This window comes from Anabrus simplex, chromosome 9 (genome assembly GCF_040414725.1).
Source record: "Anabrus simplex isolate iqAnaSimp1 chromosome 9, ASM4041472v1, whole genome shotgun sequence".
NCBI classification, from domain to species: Eukaryota; Metazoa; Arthropoda; class Insecta; order Orthoptera; family Tettigoniidae; genus Anabrus; species Anabrus simplex.
Window position 1 is genome coordinate 141010291 of NC_090273.1, and position 18978 is coordinate 141029268.

Below are 18978 nucleotides of genomic sequence, written 5' to 3' on the forward strand. Positions count from 1 at the left end.
CGCTAACCTCACTGCTGCCATCTTTACGGCGGTAAACCTCAAGGCTGCCACCTTATGCATGTTATAGCGCGGAATTTAAAATCCAACAACAGAACATTGTTAACCTCACTCTTGCCATCTTTACGGCGGTAAACCTCATGGCTGCCACCTTATGCATGTTGTAGCGCGGAATTTAAAATCCAACAACAGAACATTGCTAAACTCTCTGCTATCATCTTGAAAAGTTCAGTGTTCCAAACACTAGTTCGAAAAACGTAACTCATCGCACCTCGGGGATTTTATTACGTAAGACGTAACCCCTAGGTTCCATTCCTTGTTCTGAACATGAAACCATTTACAAATAAAGATTAATTTTCTACAAAGTACAAGCGTTCTTGCTGATAGCGATCGACGAGGTTGTTGCACCTTTAGCCCTTTAGCCCTTTAGCCCATTAGCCCTTTAGCCCATTAGCCCTTTAGCCCATTAGCCCTTTAGCCCATTAGCCCTTTAGCCAAGGAATGTGCGGTAAGGAGGAGGAAGAGTCCTTTCATCCTTTTTGCTCTTCTGACAAGATGTAACCCCTGGGTTCCATACCCTATCACGATTTTTTTTTCAGCTATGTTTATGCGATAACTTGTTCGACTGATTTTTACACACAAGACGAATGATGGAAGGTAAATAATTTGAAGTTATTCTTTGGCCACATCGTTTACCGAGCGAGTTAGCTGCGCAAATCATCAAAATTGTACTTTTGCTCTGAACACATCAAACAATGTTCTGATCATATCTTGAGGTTAACAACATCGATTACAGTGTTCGATTCTAGTCTTGTTATGTTTCATTCTGATCTTCTTAGAACAAGGGTACCCCCTAACATGTTCTAAATACATGTTGTATTGAGTACAGTGTTCGATTCTAGTCTTGATCACTTATTTCGTGTTCTGAACACATCGATCAATGTTCTGATCACATGTTGTATCGAGTACAGTGTTCGATTCTAGTCATGATCACTTATTTTGTGTTCTGAACACATCAATCAATGTTCTGATCACATGTTGAAGTTAACAACATCGATTACAGTGTTCTGTTCTAGTCTTGTTATGTTTCAATCTGATCTTCTTAGAACAAGCGTATCCCCTGACATATTCTAAACACATGATGTATTGAGTACATTGTTCGATTCTAGTCTTGATCACTTATTTTGTTTTCTGAACGCATCAATCAATGCTCTGATCACATGTCGTATCGAGTACAGCGTTTGATTCTACTCTTCTTATGTTTCGAAAGTCTAAACATGCACAATAATGTTATCGCTGCACGCGCTTGCCTTCGCGATGCAGGTTTAAACTTGTTCGATATAAAGCTATGCCTTGACATAAGAGGCGGAGGAGGAGGTAGAGAAGGAGGTGGAGGAGGGGGAGGAGGAGGAGGAGGAGAATGATAAGGCCTTAACAGCCTATGTATAGTCGCCATTGTTTTTAAAGATGATAGCTGTCAAAAGAATTTTTCAAATTATCCACCACCACATTTCAGCTAAAGAGGGCGGCAGGGTGCTCTGTTGATTAAGCACATAGAATTTCAAATTGCCCTCCACCACATGCATAACAGCAGCTGTTATATTGCGCAGTAGCCTCTAAGCTAGCTTTCTTCATAAGAGTAGCCGCCATCTTGTGCGAGCACCCCTAGGCCGTCTCATAAGGAGCTATGTATAGTCACCATTTTGTGTCTGCCATCTTGCGTAAGCATCCCTAGGACGTCTCAAGGCATCTTGTTTCTCATAAGAGCAGCCACCATCTTGAAGAAATAGATAGCTGCGAATGCCAAAGGGCTTAAGTAGGAATCGAACCGTTGATCTCATCATTAGACTATGTTTTTTCTTGTTCCTGATACTACGAACCTACGTATTAGGCGGAAAAATTTTGTCCGTTTTGCTCTACGATGCATCGTTTTTGAGATATTTAACATTTTGCATTTAAGCCTCCAAATTTAATGAATCGAACCTGCACGGTACGTTATACTCTCTACCATAGCTAGACCTGATCATGTTACGAAGACTCGCTTCAATACAAGCTAAAACAGAGCAAATGCCAAAGGGCCTAAGTAGGAACCGAACCGTTGATCCCATCATTAGACTATGATTTTCTTGTTCCTCATACTGCGAACCGAGGTATTAGGCAGAAAAATTTTGTCCGTTTTGCTCTACGGTGCACCGTTTTCGATATATTTAACATTTTGCATTTAAGCCCTAAATTTAATGAATCGAACTATCACGACACGTTAGCCTCTAAGCTAAGAGTAGCAACCATCTTGCGCAAGCACCCTTAAAGCGTCTCATAAGGAGTTGTGTATAGCCGCCATCTTGTGTCCGCCATCTTGCGCAAGCATCCTTAGGGCGTCTCAAGCTATCTTGTGCAAGGACCCTTAAGCCGTCCCATAAGAGCAGCCGCTATCTTGCGCAAGCATCCCTAGGGCATCTCATAAGGAGCCATGTATAACTGCCATCTTACGCAAGCATCCCAAGGGCGTCTCATAAGAACCTGTGTATAGCAGCCATCTTGCGTAAGCACCCTTAAGGAGTCATGTATAGCCGCCATCTTACGCAATTAGCGTCGAGAGAGGGCTGCTGTAGAATTTTTCTTTTTAAATTATCCGCCACCACTTTTCAAAGGTATCTAGCTAAAGATGGCAGCACTGCGGATGACAGGTGACGAATTTACATCTACTACGATAAAGAGGGCAGCACGGTGCTCTCTGTATTAAAGATGGCGGATGACAGCTGTCAAAAAAGCACATGGCTATGTTTACCAAACAAGAGCACGTGGAATTTGCCGCCATCACATTTCAAACTAAAGAGGGTAGCACTATGCTCTGTTGATTAAAGATGGCGGATGGTAGCTGTCGAAAAAGCACGTGAGTTTGTTTCCAAACAAGAGCACGTGGAATTTTTCAATTTGCCGCCACCACATTTCAAAGGTATCTAGCTAAAGATGGCAGCACAGTGCTCTCTTGATTAAAGATGGCGGATGATAGCTAACAGAACTTTTCAAATTGCCCGCTACTACGTGCTTAAGGTAGTAGCCACAAAGAGGGCAGCATGGTGTTCTGTGGATTAAAGATGGCGGATGACAGGTGATGAAATTGCCCGCATGATAGTAGCACAGTGCTCTGTTGATTAAAGATGGCGGATGACAGCTGTCAAAAAAGCACATGGCTTTGTTTCCAAACAAGAGCACGTGGAATTTACCACCACCACATTTCAAACTAAAGAGGGCAGCACTGTGCTCTATAGATTAAAGATGGCAGATGACAGCTGTCAAAAAAGCACGTGAGTTTGTTTTCAAACAAGAGCACGTGGAATTTGCCGTCACCGGGGCAGCACTGTTCTCTCTGGATTAAAGATGGCTGCTTGTCGAAAAGCATTTTTCAAATTATCCGCCACCACATTTCAAAGGTAAGTAGCTAAAGAGGGCAGCACTGTGCTCTATAGATTAAAGATGGCGGATGACAGCTATCAAAAAAGCACGTGGCTGTCAAAAAGCACGTGGATTTGTTTATCTCGAGCTAGTGAGGTTAAGTTGGTAGCACTAAGGTTTAGGCCCGTCAAGATGGCAGCACTGCCGATGACAGGTGACGATAGAGGGCAGCACAGTGCTTTGTGGTTTAAAGATGGCGGATGACAGCTGTCAAAAAAGCATGTGGCTGTCAAAAAGCACGTGGCTTTGTTTATCTCGCGCTAGTTAGGTTAAGTTGGTACTACTGCGGTTTAGGCCCGTCAAGATGGCAGTACTGAGGTTAGCGATGCGTTGTTGTCTGTCAAAAAGCACGTGGCTTTGTTTACAAATCTGTCGAAAAGCACGTGGCTGTCAAAAAGCACGTGGCTTTGTTTACCTCATGCTAGTGAGGTTAAGTTGGTACCACTAAGGTTTAGGCCCGTCAAGATGGCAGTACTGAGGTTAGCGATGCGTTGTTGTCTGTCAAAAAGCACGTGGCTTTGTTTACCTCATGCTAGTTAGGTTAAGTTGGCACTAGTGAGGTTTAGGCCCGTCAAGATGGCAGCAGTGAGGTTAGCGTTGCGTTGTTGTCGATGACAGCTGTCAAAAAGCACGTGGCTTTGTTTACAAATTCAAATCTCGCGCCAAAATTCAAATTTCCCGCCAAAATTCAAATTTCCCGCGGGCGGCGGCGGAGGAGGATGCGGGCGGAGGCGTGCGGCGGCGGAGGTGCCGCAGAACTGTCCAATTATACTACTAATACTATTAATGCCTTTATTGAAATCGCGATAAAATAATAAATCGGATATGCACAACAATAATTTATAAAAATTTTACACGTGTAGCACCAAATATGTAATCAGAATATAGGCCTTCCTAATTTCGGGCTCAAATCTAAGCGCAACCATATTTGCATTATATCTCCAATTCAAGGTTAATATACACCGAACAATGGCAAATACACCTTCAATCTTCGATAAAAATGGCACTATCGTTGCAAATATTCATCCGAGACTGAGCATATTACGTGACCCTACCTTACTCAAAACAACCAGTATCATACGTCAATGGCTATGAAATCTTGTTATGCAGAGCAAATTTTGGCTATGACTTAGTCGATCAATATTTTAAGGATATAACATCGACCATTTTACCGCATGTGAGAAACCAGGAGAGGGGAGAGCGTGGTCATTCCTGTGCTGTTCGTTGATGATACATGTTCGCTCGCCGAGATCGGATTGGTTAAGTGATGCTTTGTTCTCATAATTTGTGAGCTAAGCCAGTACTTTATTTGTGAAATAAGCCAGTATTATATGCGTGGAAGTTATGGTTATGATTGTGATTTTTCTGCACGATGCCTGTGCCGTGTATTATATTCCGATCCGGGAATTAGCTTAAGGTAGTTACCTCTACCAGTGACGGTTATTCAGGTGACGCCAAAGTGCGGGTTGGCGCGTTATATTCAAACACTGTGAAAGACGGTAATACACGGTATTGTTCGCTAACGCATTAAATCCCACCGATCATTAACTTCTGTGCGTAACTGTGACTACAACGGTTCGCGTTCGTGGTCGCGTGATTATCTGTATGCGTACCGATATATTGCCGCGTCAACGGCAGATAGTACCCGAATTTAGTATCCTCAATTCGAATGGTACACGAATTGGATCTACATTCGTGTACAGGTTGTAGTAAATTGTCTGCCAATCATTAGGGGTGTGATCACAGTACACGTGTACTACTAGCGGTGAAGAGGAAGTACCTAACAACTGTATTACAGGAGTTCCGCATATCCAAGACCATGGAATTAACGCGGAGGATCGATGGAGTGTCATCTAGCAATCTGGAGATGTACGTGGTGATGGCCTAAGTCGTGGTGACGATAGCGGCCATGTAATCGTCGCGAATGCTGAGATCGACGGAAGGTAAGTTTTCATCGTCCAAATATTAAGCATGCCCGGGGTAGTATTAAACTTCAATTGTAAAGAAATATTTAATGTTAATTATCAACCAGCGGGCAATGAATTCGGTTTTTCTCTTTTAAATTAAATGCGTCCAGAGCTGATTGCATGTTTGTTTTTCCTTTTTCTTTTTATTCAGTTAGTTAGATGGAAATAAGGGAATGCTACTATAAACATAGTGTGTGATTATTTATTTTCAATGTATTCCATGTATGTGTAATAAAATGTTGGATACGGTCATTGTTTCCACAGGCAATCCGCCGTTAGCGTTCGTATGGGGTAATAAGTTCATAGCAGTAGTGCATATTTCGTTTTTATTTTTTGTTATGCAATGCATGGAATTTTCAGGCGTACATTTTGAAGCAGAGATCCAAGTGACGCTCGACGTTGTCTAACCAGAGTCTTTTAGTATGCAATGAAGGCAGAACATATTAAACGCACGAACTCCGGAATCTGATGTGAGCACATTATTATAAGCTGGTTACGAACTAGGGCTGGAGAGAATAAGGTGAGAGGTGACTTGAAATTGAGGTAAGTATTTAAAGGAGAGTTAGGCTGTGTTATTTAGAAGAGGCCAGATGTGCCCATATGGATGACCAGACGAGAGTCATGAACCCGCATACTGCCAACTGAGTGGCCCGAGTTAGCCTTAGAATCAGATATAATCTCTCTATATAACAGCAAGTCGGGCTGGAGCGATGTATATATAAATATTTAAAAATGAAAAAAGACGTGAATTAATGAGGCACTTCCAGAAATCTCAGAAATTTGAAACTTGGTACGGGAGAAGCTGATGACCCCAGGATCCCTAGAAAAATCGGAAATTCTCAAAATTCCCTGAAGGGGGCACGCTGGGGGGGGGCTCAAATTTTGGGCTCAGGATAAGAACGCAGTCATATAATATATCCGAAACGACAACCTATAGGTTTCGTGGGCTTAAAAATTTTCGGGAATTTCCTAATTTTTATCCCCCGTCCCTCCAAATCAAGATGGCGGCACAACCTGCCAGACGAGGTAGACAATTGAAATTTGATGAAATTATAGCTTTTGGTCCCTAACCGACGGGAAAATTCCAAGTTGTTCAAATTTTTCACTTTTTACCCCCAAAGATATCGAAATATGGAGGCAATTTTAATGACTGTGCTGACATTCCTTTTGAGCTATTTTTTGGCTAAGCGGTAAGTCGTATCACAAAACGGATGGCACAATGTGTCCTCAATTCGGTGTGATCTACAACTTTGGTCCTGTGACATTTTGTCGTATCTCTCTCCCTTATACGTTAAATTTGGCCGTATTTCTGGACTGTTCGTAAATTTGGTGATTTTTACAAGTATATTTCATTGTTTGACACACTTATAAGAATGATAGGATCATCACGTTGGGTGCGCACATTGGCACGATTAAGTGCCATATGTGGACCAAATTTCATTGTTCTAGCTTATACATAAGTAGGCAAAAAGTAATGTAAAATGTTAAAAATGTACCCAAATTTCACCCTATTCAAAATGTGAACTCAATTTACCCCCTTAATATGGGAGATACGAGGAAATGGTGCATAAACAAACATTTAGAGCAATAAATGAGGCGTCTGATGGCGCAAACCGTTTCTTAATATCATGCACCGTTTAGGAGATATGAATCTCGAAGAGGAAGTCTGAACTTTTCAACGTGCTCATGCTTATCCGTCATCTATATATATAAAAGCAAGTCGGACTGGAGCGATGTATATATAAATATTTAAAAATGAAAAAAGACGTGAATTAATGAGGCACTACGAGAAATCTCAGAAATTTGAAACTTGTACGGGAGTAGCTGATGACCCCATGATATGGCCAGAAAGTGCGTCTTATCGTGCAATCCGTTTTTCGATTTGATGCACCGTTTAGCAGCAGTTATTCTGTAAATGATGGTAACATCCTTATACTTCCGTATGACGACTATATTCTTTCATTGACGTCGATTTGTAGCAATGTAGAAAGGGTTTGTCTGCCACTGGTATTAAATACATTGCAAATCGATAGTGACTGTCAGAAGGAGGGCTTCTGCTATTGTTTTCAGTACTCCCCACATCGACTTTGACAGGCAGTAAGAATGGGGTCGTCCTCCATCTCTTGTGCACTATTTTAGTGCATAATTCCCTTCTCGATTCGACTAGCAGAACTCTAGGGAGCGTGCAATTTTTTTCAAAACTATTTTACCCGATCCTGTTTGTCAGTAGGCAAGGGTGTCTTCCATTATAAACAAATTGACCCATCTAAAATGTGACTGACGATAGGCATAGTGGCCTGCTATTATAATGGAATCTCACCAACTCGGTGTGACTGGCAGGAAGCTGACTGGCATTAGAAAATCCGTCTGCCATTATAAAGATAAGAACGCAACTCACTTTTGACTGGCAGTAAGGAAGGTCCTTGCAAATATAATAAAAGTTCCTCAACTGTAATCTATCTGAAAGTAGGAATTGGGGTCTGCCATTGTAATGAAACCTCCCCAAATCGATTTTGGCCGCGCACTAGGCAATGGGGTTTGCCGTTAAATGAAAATTACCTTCTTCGTTGTGAATTGCAGTAAACAAGTGGACTTGCCGTTATCATCGCAATTCCGCAAATCACACTTTCATTGGAAACAACGTCTGTGGATTTCACAATACTGATTCTCGGATAAAGCCAAGACAAACCCAATTTAAAAATCTTATTCACTTCATGTGCAGTAATTTACTTCGATATCCGTATACAATGTAGAGTACCGTAGCAAAGCACGGGTACATTTGCTAGTATTGTATATATTCATGAGAAAGAGGCTGAAGGCCTTATGGTCGTGAAGCCCGTTATAATAGTAAATTGAGACTGCGGATTGTGTTATGAATTAGCAGCGGTTGAACTGCGATGTTTTCTGAAGTGAGAGAAGAATCCAGTGAAACTTTAGCCTCTTAACGGTAGCCCCTTTGTGTGTATTGAATGAATCAGCCAAGATCATGCATGCTTGTGGAGTTCGCTTGCGGCCTTACCCCTGCATTCCATTGCGGGTAGGAAGACAGTAGCAGGTATCAGCTGTTCTAGTCTCCAGTGAAAGTGTGACGTGGGCGACACGCCCTGCGTGATTTAATCCTACGCCTGCATATCATTGGAGAACTCGATTATTCATTCCAAGAAGATGTGTGTGTATTTATATATTTACCTTACCATACGAGTTATGGTGATGTATGTGTTTCTTTCAGTTGTTTTTTATGCTCTTGATTGTTTTCCTTGTTAGATTTATGTGTCTGATATTTGCATTTCATTGATTTCTTGATGTGTGTGTCAACGTCATCTGTGTTGTGTAAATATCGTTGGTAATTAGCTCGAAAGCTAAAATGTGGTTGTAGTTTCTGTACCAGTCAATTGGTGTACGGGCGGTCATACGTTCGAGCCAGTGTTAGTTGTAAGTCATCAAGCGATGGACTAGAATTAATTATAGATTTTATTAGCCCTTTATTGCTGTATATATGTAAATAGAGGATCGGATACTAGTGTGACAACTTACTGCTGCGGCTACTTGAAGACTTTTAAACAAGCAAATCTCTATGGGATTTGGACATGAGGACGAAGTTTACGTCGATCTAATTTCGTAATGTAACCATCCCAAGTCGCTCCGAAGTCATGTATTTTATTTTACTCGGTCCGAGTCCCGCTTTTCTTTGTACTTAAATTTTGTATAATATAATTGTAATGTATATGTGTGCGGCACCTATTTCGTTGTTTTGGTTGCCAATGTTGGCTTTATTTGTGTTTTTTCTCGTTTTTATCATGTAAATTAGTGTGAGTAATATTAATGCCTTAAGTAATAATTCCATTTTGCCCCCATTTCTCTTTCTTATTCACATAGTTATACGCCCGTAAACCTGTCTACATACCCATGGTCACATCGAAGTTAGATTAGTTTGCTTTGCCCATATTTTTTCTACGAATAGTAACCACGCGCTCTACCGATTGACTCTGGCTAATTGTTAAGAGAGGTATTGTACAACATAACACAGTGAAAGTGAAAAACAACGCTTCTTATTTTTCAAAACATTTCTTAGCATACAAAGAGGTGTTCTTCGTACTACGAAGAACGTAAAATTGAGCAATTTCCTCAGTTGTGCCGAAAGTTGAATGGTTAAAGGGCCCGGGAAGTTTTTACATTTTGAGCCTTGGATAGATTTTTCAAACTATTTAAAAAATGTCAAAAGTCACTCTCGGCCTAAATTCAGTTCCGGAATAACAGCCTAAAGTGGTTTGTTTCTTTACTCGTTTTTTTCTTTTCTTCATATCCTAGCCAAATTAACATATCTCCATAATTTTTTTGTAATGTGTTCCTTGGTTCAATACCCTCAGGTAACTTTTGATTTTTTGAAAATGTCCACGCGGAATGTAGTTGTAAGTGCTTAAGGTAAACTTCATTGACTCACATTAGCGCTCGTAGTGGTAGAAGAAGGCAAACTGCTAATCTAGTCGACCGAATAACGATGATTGAGAAAAGGCTTGTAACTTTTAGGACTAATAAAGAATATATTCTCATACTTTTTTTTACATAGTTGGAGCATTTTAATTATTTATATACATTAAAGTCTAATAATATTAAATAGAGTCTGCTTTTCAGCTTCTTCTTCCGCTCCCGAAACTCCTTCATTCTGCCGGACCTGGCTGCCTTTTGGTTGTCAGTAATGGTATACTTCCTTATATTATTATTATTATTATTATTATTATTATTATTATTATTATTATTATTATTATTATTTATATTTTATTTAGGGCCTCCGTGGCTCAGGCGGCAGCGTGTCGGCCTCTCACCGCTGGGTTCCGTGGTTCAAATCCCGGTCACTCCATGTGAGATTTGTGCTGGAGAAAGCGGAGGCGGGACCGGTTTTTCCTCCGATTACTCCGGTTTTGCCTGTCATCTTTCATTCCAGCAACACTCTCCACTATCATTTCATTTCATATGTCATTAATCATTGCCCAAGAAGAGTGCGGCAGGCCTCGGTAGTCGGCACAATTCCTATCCTCGCCGCAAGATGGGGCTTCATTCATTCCATCCCTGACCCGTTCACGGCTGGAAAAAAGGTTGTAGGTTTTTCATTATATTTTATTTACATAAAATTCATACCTCAAATCTCTAGGATTTTTTCAACATTGAGTTGCTTGCCTGAAGGACTGGAACTGTGAATTTTTATCTGCCAATCGAGAATGAAGACGGCTTTTGTTCTTAACTCCATTCCGGACTTTGCTAGAGTTCAGCTGAGGAAACCATCACCAAGAACTTGAGTGTGATGTTAATACATTTCTCATGCGGTTTGCAGAATCAGAATTAACTTTTTTCCAGACTCTCAAAACACTCTCAAAAACATATTTAATGAATTTTGTTTGTTCTCTGAAATGTGTTGGCTATAGCGTTAAGAATACGCGCCAGCTGTAGTGGATTTGCTAATAGTAAGAAAATTCCACTTCCATAACAGGTCAATGACAACCACAAAGCCGGAGGTTATCTCTTAACCCCGTCAGTTTATATCAGTGTTATTTATTACTCAATTACTTTATTTATTATCATGTGCTAGTGACAAGAAAAAATCGGTAAACGTTATGTGACATCTGTTGAACACATTGCGGAGAGGTGCACTTCCTCATACAAGAAGCAACCGGCTGTTTCTCAACGACAAACACGACCTTAGGGAAAGAACACATTACCAAGACGATTTCCTGGCATGTTAATACAATGAGATGGTAGTGGTGATTATTGTTTTAAGAGGGAATACAACTAGGCAACCATTCTCCATTAACACTAATGAGAGAGGACAAAATGGAAGGGGTCCGACATTTCGAAAAATGAAGATATCGGCCAATGAAAACCACGGGCCACGAAGGTGGTGAAAATGAAATACTCCCTATGGCTCATTCCATGTTAGGAACACGGTATTGCTCTTATGACAACACGGCTCTGCTCTACACCATCACGGGAAAACGGCTGCACATAAGCTTGTGGAATTCGGTATTTAAGTTCAAGACAAAAAGCGGAAGAAACTAAACTACAAATTAGGGCCAGGTTCTCAAATACGGCCACGAAAGTATATTCATATGTTTTATTCGAAGGTGAAAAGGAGTATAAAGACAAATTAAAGTGGAAATGAATGGTACATAACTACTAAATGTTTAGTATGCAGGAATTCAAAACATCTGTATTATAGATTAATTTACTTGAACTTATTTAGGATCGTTGCAAAACGGCCGTATCAGAAGGCAGTCTTGTAAGATGGCCGTCTATGGAAAATTCTGTTTATGAACACTTTTCACACTCAAAATCTTTTACACCATGTGTATTTGCACATTTCTCATGACAACACATAGTGCACTTCACACAACACACTCAGATTTGCCCGTCGTGGTCTTCGCTGAAGAGTCCATCATACTATCCACACCTGCTATCATCAGTGTTTCGTGCGGATCCATTTTTCACTTTCGGGTTCATTTTCGCCATTTCTTTGTTCTTCGTTCTCATGTGTTGTGGGGAAATCAAAATTGTGGCTTTTTGACTTCTGTCTGTATTTTTCTCCTTGGTACATCAGGCGTAGGGCATAGTTGCTGCAGCTGCCAGGTTGCCAGCCGTATTACAAGACCATACACTTCCAAATAATTCACGACCTTTTTCACATATGGCAGCACTAATCTACTGTAACGAACTACGCTTCTCTTCACTGAAGGCCATGCTTTAACAGGCAATGTTCACCTTTTATAATTTAAAACTCATACTGCTACAGTGAATTATATTTCAAGAACGCGAAAAATAAAAACGGCTTCGTCAGACCTTTAGCATGTGGATGTTAAATATTCACTCGTAGAAAAGCACAAAACAGATATATGACAATAGTAGACAATTGAACGGAAGCCGAACAAGTATGGCAATGATTTTAACACACACTGTTTGGGTTCCTCTCCAGATAGGAAGGCGGTAGATTTGAAAGAACGAAATATGGCCGTTTTACAAGAGCGGCCATTTTACAAGACCTGACCCTATTTTTATTATGAACTAAAGGGGTGGGGGTGGGGTTTACAGAGGCTAATTTTGGTTTGTACAGAATCTTTTTTTTTTTTTTTTGCTAATTGCTTTACGTCGCACCGACACAGATAGGTCTTATGGCGACGATGGGACAGGGAAGGGCTAGGAGTTGGAAGGAAGCGGCCGTGGCCTTAATTAAGGTACAGCCCCAGCATTTGCTTGGTGTGAAAATGGGGAAACCACGGAAAACCATTTTCAGGGCTGCCGACAGTGGGGTTCGTACCTACTATCTCCCGAATACTGGATACTGGGCGCACTTAAGCGACTGCAGCTATCGAGCTCGGTGTACAGAATCAGACGTTAACTACGGCAAATAAAAACTCAGCATTGACGTGTAAGGCAAATTGGGGGAGAAACTAGACAAAGAATCTGTATGGGCTCGAGGGGTGAGGGATGCAATTAATTGCATTTAATAAATTTCTCCAGGCAATAAAGGCTAGAAAAAAGATGCAACAAATGAATACTGCAGATGACTTGACTACAAAAGTGAGCTGCCGGCGGTTCACAGCGTAACGGATTACGCGTTGAACGTACCACAGCAACTCAGATGAAATGGCGTATGACTTTTAGTGCCGGGAGTGTCCGAGGACAAGTTCGGCTCGCCAGGTGCAGGTCTTTTTGATTTGACACCCGTAGGCGACCCGCGCGTCGTGATGAGGATGAAATGGTGATAATAATAATAATAATAATAATAATCGTATGGCCTCAGCTACCGTTTGCAGACATTTCGATTTGACGCCATCTGGCTGTCTGCTCGTCAATTTCGACGTTCCGGCTTACTCTGTCTGCCATCTAGCGGACCTAGAGTAAACCGGATCTCTCTTGGGTGTCTATGGCTGAGATTTAATTAATTTTGTCGGGTAAATACCAAATGTATCACCAGAGATCTTTTACATGCCGACATCGTACGACATGGAGTGTCGAATGGACATTTTCCGCCCTTCAAAAATCCGACTACCTCTGCCGGGTTTGAACCCGCTATCTTGGGATCCGTAGGCCGACACTCTACCACGGATCCACAGAGGCAGCTGAAATGGTGATGAAGACGACACATATACCCAGCCTCCGTGCCAGCGAAATTAACTAATTATGGTTAAAATTCCCGATCCTGCCGGGAATCGAACCCGGGACCCCTGTAATCAAAGGTCAGCACGCTAACCATTTAGCCATGGAGCCGGACAGAGCAACTATACTATGGCTGTTACCGCCCATTGTGCTTCCTCCCTACAAATGTATACATGAAAAAGAAAATATAGTTATTTTAATAACTCAGGGCAAAAATGTCTCATTCTTGTTTTATCTATCTTTCATAGTGTATTACAAAATATGTCCCGTAAGAGCAATACTTAACGAAGAATGAGCTATAGGCCTCGAATGCTCTAATACTGTCGGGGTAAGGAAAGAACAGAATTGGCCGAGGGAGGTCGGAAAAAATCCAAAGAAAAGCAGCTCGATTTGTTCTGGGTGATTTCCGACAAAAGAGTAGCGTTACAAAAATGTTGCAATGTTTGGGTTGGGAAGAATTGAGAGAAAGAAGAAGAGCTGCTCGACTAAGTGGTATGTTCCGAGCTGTCAGCGGAGAGTTGGCGTGGAATGACATTAGTAGACGAATAAGTTTGAATGGCGTTTATAAAAGTAGGAAAGATCACAATATGAAGATAAAGTTGGAATTCAAGAGGACAAACTGGGGCAAATATTCATTTATAGGAAGGGGAGTTAGGAATTGGAACAACTTACCAAGGGAGATGTTCAATAAATTTCCAATTTCTTTGAAATCATTTAGGAAAAGGCTAGGAAAGCAAAAGATAGGGAATCTGCCACCTGGGCGACTGCCCTAAATGCAGATCAGTATTGATTGATTGATTGGATGGGATAGATGATAGTGAGGAGCCTGGCACAAGTAAGTGGAAGCAATACCAGGACTCAGTTAAAGGCTCCGTGGTCGCCAACCCAAGCTCCCAAGATCAGAGCCCCTGGGGCCCCTTTTAGTCGCCTCTTATTCTACTGTCCCCACACGCATATATCACAGTATATAATAAAGTTCATATTCCCTTCATTAATCCAGGACCAGAGGACCATGTTTACGAGTCTGGTAGCTTAGTGGACTGTTCACTGCTTCAAATAACATTGATTTTTGTGCTTTATTGCGGCACAAACTCATGTATACTCTCTTATATCTTTCGTAGCAAGGCACGAACAAGAAAACCAGAAAAATTCAATGCATGGATCAAGTATGGACGATTTACATCGTGACGAATCAATATTATTTATAATTAAATTCATACCGAGTGAGCTGGCCGTGTGGTTAGGGTCACACAACTGAGCTTGCATTCGGGAGATGGTGGGTTCTAATCCCATCGCAGCCGAAAAAAGTTCAGTATGTTAGTCAGACGTTAAACCACTAGCAAATAAATAAATAAATAAATAAATAAATAAATAAATAAATAAATAAATAAATAAATAAATAAATAAATAAATAAATAAGGCAGTCGAATAGTGAATATTTTTCTATTCGATGATTTTTTCCATTATTCATTCCTTAAGACAGTTAATTCACTCATTTACTTTCAACATTTGGATATGCGTGTGGAAAAAGATATTTTTCTCTTTTTCACAATAGTTAATCTATTCACTTATTTCAACCGATTATCAATTCGACAAACTTAAACCGAAAATTGATTCATGACGCATCCGAATATTCTATGCGATACAACTCAATGATATCGATTATTTTATTGGATTATTTATTCGATTATCCCATCACTAGTCAGGTGACGGGCATCCAGTTGGGAGTGTTGTTGCTGTGTGGCGTTGAAGTGAAGAGTGTCGATTTCACCGCTCTAAAGCATCTTTTCAAAAGGTGATGAACGTTCAGTATAAAATCGACGTCGCACATGGTGAGAATGCATTACCGTATAGGATGGCGTTTCGTGCGGGTCGGAATGAGACTACGGATTTGCACTGCACAGCTCTGCCGTTCACTCCGTACTCACCAGACGTGAGTCCTTGTGACTTCGACCTGTTTCTGAAGTTGATGGAACTCCTCCGAGGCCGCCGATTTCTTGACGCAGTAGGGCGCTCCGACACTGTCATCAACACAGAACGGCTTCCCGACATTTGGAAAAAGGTAAACGCCTCACAACAACAACACTCCCAAGTGGATGCCTGGCAACGTTGACGGAATGTAATGCAATTGTTCTTGTTAGTTCATTAAATATTACGACTACTTTATTTACAGCCCTCGTAAAGGCAACACACAATGAAGTAACATATTTATCGTTCCAAACTTTGCTATCATTCCAGAAGGAAATAATCAAAAGTATATTTCTTTCTTAATCTGGTTACCCTCCAGCGTTGGATTTCCCTCTGACTCAGTGAGGGATCCCACCTCTACTGCCTCAAGAGCGGTGTCCTGGAGCTTCAGACTTTGGGTCGGGGGATAGAACTGGGGGGAGCACCAGTACCTCACCCAAGCGGCCTCACCTGCTATGCTGAAAAGGTCCCTTGTGGGGGATGGAAAGATTGGAAGGGATGGGCAAGGAACGGGGAAGGAAGCGACCGTGGCCTTAGGTTAGGTACCATCCCGGCATTCACTTGGAGAAGAAGTGGGAAACCACGGAAAATCACTTCGAGGATGGCTGAGCTGGGAATCGAACCTCCTCTATTCAGCTGACCTCCCGAGGCTGAGTGGACCCCGTTCCAGCCCTCGTACCACTTTTCAAATTTCGTGGCAGAGCCGGGAATGGAACCCGGGCCTCCGGGGATGGTAGCTAATCACAATAACCACTACGCCACAGAGGCGGACCAAAAGTATATTTAAAAAGTAAAAAGACAGTGATTTTCTTAACACTAGCGTTCTGTGAAGTAATTGTATTTGTAATTGTATACAGGCTACATTTTCTTGCATTAAGAAACAATGAGTAAGAAACCAACGATTTTCAAGGATTTTCCGCTTAGAACTTAAGGATAAAATGTACTGTTATTGCCTCCTGGAAAGGAAACTGGTCTTGATGAAAAATGACCACAATAATATCTTATTATTACATCACGGATCACTCATTTATAATGAATAATACTTCAAGATACGTAACACGTGACCGCAGTATCAATTAACTGCTGCCAAGCACGAAACAACTGAAACTGAAACAACAGTCTGTGTATAAGGAGGATGACTAGACCTGGAATTTTAGGCTCTAAAGGAATTAGTTTTAGGCACCAAAAATGGGTTTTCAAGACAAGTAAATAGGCTTTTGAAAGATAAAATAGGCACTTAAAATGTGCTTTAAAATGTGTAAAAAGATTGAAAATAGACTTTAAAGTATTACCATGACGGTTGCTGCCCAGCTCACGGCCTGCAGATATTGGGTGCTTGCGTGGTCAGCATGACACATCCTGCATGCGTAATGCCTTGCCTCCGTTACCTCTGCTCATTGTAGCTTCCCAATTGTCCTCACGGCGCTGGATCAACGTCATTCCAGACCTCGTAGCTTTCTGGAAATCGAACCCAGGCTGTCTGGACGAGGTCTCTAGAATTAATTAGAGGAGCAAGTATCAAATCCTTAGTTTTAGATTAAGATGAAATTTAAGACATATGCACATATTGTTGATTAAAACAGTAGCAGAAAATAATCCGGTACCGTAAAATGGGGTGAATAGGAACATGGGGGTGAAAGGAAACGCACAGTAGGGAATTTATTTTATGGAAGGTTTGCATCGTATGTAAAGCAGTTCAGTGGGATTTTTTCACCCAAAATATTTCCTATCCTTATTTCCCGCCATTTCTATGTGCTCTGAAATGATAACAATAACTTGTAGCAACAATAGTGCCCAATAAGGAAACCTTGAATTTTTTATAGCTATTAAAGACCATAAAATCTTCTTCTGGATTAGAAAATCACGTGGAGGTAAGTGCTTTTAATCTAGAATAAGTAACTATGCCATGTTTTGATACAATTAAACATAATTTTACCATGACATACAAGCACACGTTTCTACGTTAACACTATGCACAATTAGTGAACAAAATCATTGAAAAATGGGGTGAATGGGAACACATAGATGATGTGTAAAATGAGATTAAATGTGAATACAGTCTTCATATAAATACTGTTCGGTAATTCTATCCCTTATTTTATCTGTATTCCAGTTGATGAAGAAAGATGCCAAGGCAATGTAAACCAGATCAGAGGGGCAAAATCCACAGGAAAGACCCACCGGAAACACTTTCTGCTGCATTAGAGGATATTAAAAGAGAATCATCATACAGAAAATGTTCAGAGAAGTATGCGATTCCTACAACAGTGTTAAACAGACGTATGAAATATAATAAAAGTGAAGGAGGAATAGAAATATAACCAAAAGTTGGACAGACATTGTTTAGATACTGAAAAGCATTTGGTTGATCAGCTGGTGATGTGTTCTCCTCTGATTACCCATTTGATGCATAATGACCTCCGCTGTATTGTTAAGGCTTACCTTGATAGAATGTGAGTCACTGTGAAGAGGTTCAGGAACAATATGCCAGGTTATGACTTTGCACTCAGTTTCCTTAATCGTCATGAAAATGTTTTATCTCAACGAATGTGTCTAAACAGAACAGACACCGTATTCTAAGTTGCTTGCCCCGTTCATCAGCAGAAGAAACGGTAGATGATGTTGAAGGAAACATTGGTATCACTGATGACTGCATTGTTTCTGTACTCAATGATATGAGGTTCAGTCCTGGGACAGTAAAAATTAGAAAGAGAAAGCTAAACATTCGTCCTGGTCAGAGTGTGAAAGCTGACGACTTGGAAAATGATAGCCAAGAAGGATATCTGTCAGATGATTAGCAACAGCAGAAGGAGATTTCAAAATAAAATGAAGTTCCTACTGATAAACATGCTAGTAAAAGAAAGTTGCCAATCCCAACCACAGGACGCAAGAACCAGAATCCTAAATCACACCTAAGGCAGGACTGCAACTGAGAACTACATCCGGCTGAAAAAATAATGAGAGGTGTGTACAAGAAAGCACGAGTTGTAGGTGTCTGGGTTATGGTAGATATTTCTTCTCCATCCACATCATTAATCAAATCACCCAAATTCTTCAGAGCAATCCTATTTCATTGAAACAGTCACCAGTGTTGGACTATGAATGCTTCACAGTAACGTTTCTGAAGTAGGCCTACTGTATGTGCCAACTAAAGTTGAGAGCAGACAAATTTTTAAGTGGTCCGAACATAAAAATGTCTGTGAAATTGATAAGGCAAGCGTTGTTGGTGTGGTACACCACCCTAATCTTTTTAGAAGGGGACTCCTGAAATCCGATGTAAATTTCCACGTATGGTAACATTTTGGAGCATGTTTTAGGTCGACAATTAGGGTACCTTATTGTATTATTTCTTACTGTTTATACATTTTTCAGATCTTAGATAACATTTTTAAAGGTTTTCAGTGTTCCTTTTCACCCCAGTATGAGGAGAATAGGTTTAGACGGG